The following is a 5,402-nucleotide window of genomic DNA, read 5'->3' as shown; positions in this document are numbered from 1 at the left end:
TACCTCTGCACTTTACTTCTGCACCTCCTCTGAGTCTCAGTGTGCTTTTCTCTTTCTTTCTAGTTGTAGAATTTCCACTCAGCCAGCCTTCCTGTGGCTCTGGATGATGTCCGTTTTGTCTTTTAGTTGTATTTTTGAAGTGGTTGTGTGAGGCAGCAATTTCCGGTGTTTACCTATGCCGCCATCTTGGTTTCTATTTCATTTAATCTTTACAAACAACCCCTGTGAAGTAACTTTTATCTTCTTTTAAGATGAGGAAACTGAGGCACAGGTTGCTATAGTATTCTGTTATATGAATATGCTATAATTTATTAATTCATTCTCTTCATATTCCTAATTCCTTAAACATTTTAAGTCAGGGGTCCTCAAATTACGGCCCGCAGGCCACATGCGGCCCGCCGAAAACATTTATCCGGCCCGCCGGGTGTTTTTGCTGCCGCTGCCTGTCCTGCTTAGCAGCCAACTCGTCCCAGGCCCGCAGTGCGCATGTGTGGAATGTCTGAGGGACAGTGAACTGGCCCCCTGTTTAAAAAGTTTGAGGACCTCTGTTTTAGGTATTCAAAGTAATGAATGTGAAAGCATTGAGTTGCCCATAATTTCAAAATTATCAAGATGTCTAATTTCTGAAAAAGCATTTTTACTTAATAAGTTAGAGGAAACATGTGGAGGCCTAAGAATGCATGGATACTGATAACATTTATAAACTCACTATAGCTTAAATGTAGACTGCCCAGAAAGTTGTGGTGAAAGAAGCCTAGAAAGGGTATTCATTCCTTAACCAAATAGACCCACAACATGTTGTCAACATAAATAATTAATGAGATAATTTACATTTTTTCCTGCTAAGTCTTTGAAATTGGGCATTATTTTACACTAACCACATTTCAGGTGCTCAGTAGATACCTAGAGCGAGTGAATCTAGTATCGGATAGTACAGAACTATTCTTACTTTGAGAACCTCTATATATTCCATTTGTTTTTTATGTAAAGTCAATCAACTAGTAAACTTACTAGAACAAACTAATATTTGGAGGCATTTTCTTATTGTATGGCCTTTACTTGCTCAGCTCTCTTTATGCTTTGGGTGCCTGCTACCTTCGTTGCTTGGTTTGAAGTTTCTAACAATATTATTTCCTTTACTGTATTTTAGTTGGCTGTCTTGCCACAAATGAGAAATGACTTCATTTGTTGTTAATCCTCACCCGAGAATATTTTTCCATTGATTTTTAAAAGTGGGAGGGAGGAGGAGTGACAGAAACATCAATGTGAGAGAGACACATTTTTTGTCTGTCTCCCAACCAGGGCTGGGATCAAGCCCGCAACCAAGGTACTTGCCCTTGACCAGAATTGAACCTGGGACCATTCAGTCTGAGGGACCATTCAGTCCACAGGTGTACACTTATCCACTGAGCCAAACTAGCCAGGGGCAGCTTCATACAGTTTTGTCAGTTACCAAAGGATGAGGCATCTGGCCACCAGAGGTCAGCCTAACTATATTTTAATTCTTTTTTTTTTTTTTTTTAGGATTAATAACATTTTCAGTACTTTTGTAACATTATAATCTAGAAAAGTTTTTAAAAGATAATAGACTGCAAAATGAAAAGGTAACCTTTGCAGTGGGACAAAATATTTGCAAACCATTTATTCCAAAGGGGATTAATATCCAAAATATATAAGGAACTCATACAACTCAATATCAAAAAAAAAATTAAAGATGGGAGCAAAAGATCTGAATAGACATTTTCCCAAAGAAGACATATTAATGGCCAACAGGTATATGAAAGGTGCTCAGCATCACTAACTATCAGGGAAATGCAAGTCAAAACTACAATAGGATAACACATGGCACCTGTTATGATGGCTATTATCAAAAAGTCAAAAGAAAACTATGTTGGCAAGGATGTGGGAAAAAGGAAACCTTATACCTGTTGGTGGGAATGTAAATTGGTACAGCCGTTTTAGAAAACAGTATGAAATAGGTTAAACTTCAAGACAATGAAACTATGGTGTTTAAATTGTGATGTAGCATTTTTTTGTTGTTTACCAGCTTTATTCAAGTATAATTGGCAAATTAGATATTTTAACATGATGTGATATTTTGATATATGTACTCGCTACAATTACCACAATCAAACTAATTAACATTATCACCTCAGTTAAAAATAGAACAACCATGTGACCCAGCAATCTCACTTCTGGGTATATATGTTCAAAGGAAATAAAATCACTATCTCAAAGATGTATTTGCACTCCCACATTTACTGCAGCATTATTCACAGTAGCTAATATGTGGAAACAGCCTAAGTGTCCATCAATGGATGAATGGATAAAGATGTGAGATGCAGACAATGGAATATGCAGTCTTTTAAAAAGAAGGAAATCCTGCAATTTGCAACAACATGGATCAATCGAGAGTACATTCTGCTAAATGAAATAATGCAGATATAGAAAGACAAATACTGTATTATCCTTCTATATGTGGAATCTAAAAAATTCAAACTCTTTAACAGTAGAATGGAAGTTACCAGTAGCTGGAAGGTGGAGGGAATATGGAGATCCTGGTCAAAGGGTATAGACTTTCAGTGATGAGTAAGTTCTGGAGATTTAATGTACAGCGTGGTAACTATAGTTAGTAATTAGTATGTATACTTGAAACTTGAAAAGTGTAGATCTCAAGTGTTCTCACCACCCACAAAAAATGGTAACTGAGGTGATAATGTTAATTAGTTTGATTGAGGTAATTGTAGTGAGTACATATATCAAAATATTACATCATGTTAAAATATCTAATTTGTTAATTATACTTGAATAAGCTGGTAAACAAAAAAAAAAAGCTACATCACAATTTAAACACCATAGTTTCATTGTCTTGAAGCTTAACCTATTTCTTGAATTTTACTTTTAGTGCTATGGGGGGAAAGAACAAATAATAGCAACTTTGGGAATAAATCTTTTCCTGTCCTTGGGAAACTTAGTTGAAGAAATAACAAAACTAAAGAATTTGTATGGTAAGGCTGTTTAGTTCTGAAATTACAGAAAACCCATTCTTTAAAGGTAAATTATACATGAGCATATATAGAATAGGTGTGGTAATTCAGTTTTGATATGGGAAAACTCTGCACATGGGATATAAAGAAAAAAACAGTAATGGGTTCATTCTAGAATTTACATATGCCTGCAAAGAGACTTTGTCTTATTTCTACTTGAGTGAGCCTTTTACAGCATGTTTTGAGTAATACAATTAACTGAAATGTACTCAATGATCTTGCAGATGGAATTTGCAAGATGGAAGGAAAATAATAAAAATATAAGAGGACAGAAGAATTAAAAGCCAACAGCTTCTCCTGTCTCAATAAAATAAAGACTTATGGTATGTTTTGAATTTTTCTTTTTCAGATTGAACTAGGTAATAATATTGTAAACTTGAAACTGTTTGCATTGTTTCTCTTAAAGATGAAGTTATAAACAGTTCCCTTTATATTGCTTTAGTAGCATCATCTTTGTTGATCTGGCTTTAAAAAACTTTAATGTGTTTTTGTCCAACATATTAACAAGTCAGTTAAGTATAATTTGGGAATTTTTGGCTCCCTCAAATAAAAATAGAACGTATTTGTACATATAGTTACAGCAGCCCTTCCTCATTCCCTCATTAATTTTTTCAAAAAGATTGCTAAGTCCCTAATATGTACCAGGCATTGTTGGGAACTGAATTAGATAAATAGAATGTATAGAAGCCAAAGAAATATTTTTTTAGAGGACTGATACTGACATGAAGCCATAGTATATAACCTTATTACTACAACTCAGTGTGTATTTGAAACTGGAGATACTTACTGACTCATTTTTGAAATCACTCCTACAGAATGGCATAAATGGGATTTACTATTTTGGGTTTTGCTTTTTCCATTTAGAGCTATGTTTTTAGTCCAACCATTTGCAATGTATACTTCTGATGTGTTTTCATCACATTTTACCTAGCCACTCCTCCAGTGATGGAAACCGAGAATGCTTCTAATTCTTTACCATCAAAGATGAAGCATCAGAATGCATGTTGGTCTTAAGAGAATTTCTTTGCTTTATTTACCCAAGAGTAGAATTGCTAGATCATGAGGTGTGTAAATAGTTTAGCTAAGTAGTGCTGCCAATTGCTCTTCAGAAAGGTTCTCCCAGTCTATAATTGTTGGTTTCTAAAGGGGGTTCCTTTAGTCTCCTCACTGACATTGTCCAGCTTTCTAATTTTTTGCCAAACTAATGGAATAAAGTGGTATCCCTTCACTCATATGGCTAATAACTTGTGGCTTTTCCCTTCTGTAAATGGGATATTTTTTTCCTTTGCCCATTTCTTTACTGAAGTTGCTACTTCTTATTGTTGATTTGTAAACTTTGTTCTTGATGTCTTTAGTTCAGTCAAGAAATAATTAATTTTGATGTGACTGAATTCATATTTTTTTGACCTTGTAATTTACCTTGTGAAAGGTATTTCTGTGATGCATTTTCTAGTTAGTATTACTGGTATAGAAATTAAGTGTGCCCTGGGCTCAAATTCTGACTATCAGTAGATGTTTGACCTTGGCCAAGTAGCTTAAGTCTTGTGTAAGTGGGGACAATAAAAGTACCTATCTTAACCCTTTGCAGTCCAATTTTATTTTTGGAATTCAAACAGTCTGGTCCAAATTAATTGACAGGATTGAATGTTGAACCGGTTTGCGGTGTCGACCTCAGCCTTGATGTTGGACCTGCTCCTAGCGCCTGGTCTGTCGAGTCAGCCTCGACGTTGGACCGAAAGGGGTTAATAGGGTTTGTAGGAGATTTTAAAACAAGTTAACATTTAAGCAGTTTCTAGAATAGTATGTAGCAAATAATAAGTGCTATATAAATAAATTAATAACTATTCATACATGGTTAATCTCAGATCCAGAAACTTTGTTGAGTTCTTTATTAGCTTTAATTGTTTACATGTTAGTTTTAAATTTATTATAACATTGATTAGAACTTTTGGTTCTTTGTCATTATCAATCTTCATGGTCATTATCTAATTTCTTTTTTCTTTTTTTAAGGGAATATATCTAAAGTTTCTCACTTAGGATAATAAAGGGTGTCCCAAAATTCAGGCAAGATTTGAATTTTACGCCATTTGCGCCGTAAAGTGTTGCCAACGGGAAAAAAAGATAGCGTGACAGCTGACAGTTCAGGGTTATTAAAAATGGAGCGCTACACAAAAGAACAACGCATTTTCATTGTTGAGCAATATTTTAAAAATAATGAAGGTTTGGCAGCTACAGTTCGCAATTTTCGTACAAAATATGGTCGGAATAGTAATTTAACTTCATCAACTGTGAAGAGATTAATTAAAAAATTTAGGGAGACTGGATCAATTAGTGATCTTAAACACTCTGGCCGTC

General features: G+C 34.8%; 1 protein-coding gene across 6 annotated transcripts in view; it reads left to right on the top strand.

Annotated features, from left to right (window-relative positions):
• DCAF16 (DDB1 and CUL4 associated factor 16) overlaps positions 1-5,402 on the top strand; it is a 15,676-nt gene that overhangs the window by 3,711 nt on the left and 6,563 nt on the right. For 2 of the 6 annotated variants that reach the window (XM_014549311.1, XM_014549312.1), the window contains exon 2: positions 3,272-3,370. The exons of 1 other annotated variant lie outside the window; for it this stretch is intronic. The gene's annotated coding sequence lies outside the window, so the exon portion shown is untranslated. Of the gene's footprint in view, positions 1-3,271; positions 3,371-4,715; positions 4,798-5,057; positions 5,397-5,402 lie in introns of those variants that run through there. 3 more of the 6 variants (XR_001364410.1, XR_001364413.1, XM_005878120.2) reach the window with 3 other exon arrangements.

Source organism: Myotis brandtii, unplaced genomic scaffold (genome assembly GCF_000412655.1).
Source record: "Myotis brandtii unplaced genomic scaffold, ASM41265v1 scaffold547, whole genome shotgun sequence".
In the NCBI taxonomy this organism is placed as follows: domain Eukaryota; kingdom Metazoa; phylum Chordata; class Mammalia; order Chiroptera; family Vespertilionidae; genus Myotis; species Myotis brandtii.
This window is presented reverse-complemented; position numbering and strand designations above follow the sequence as displayed.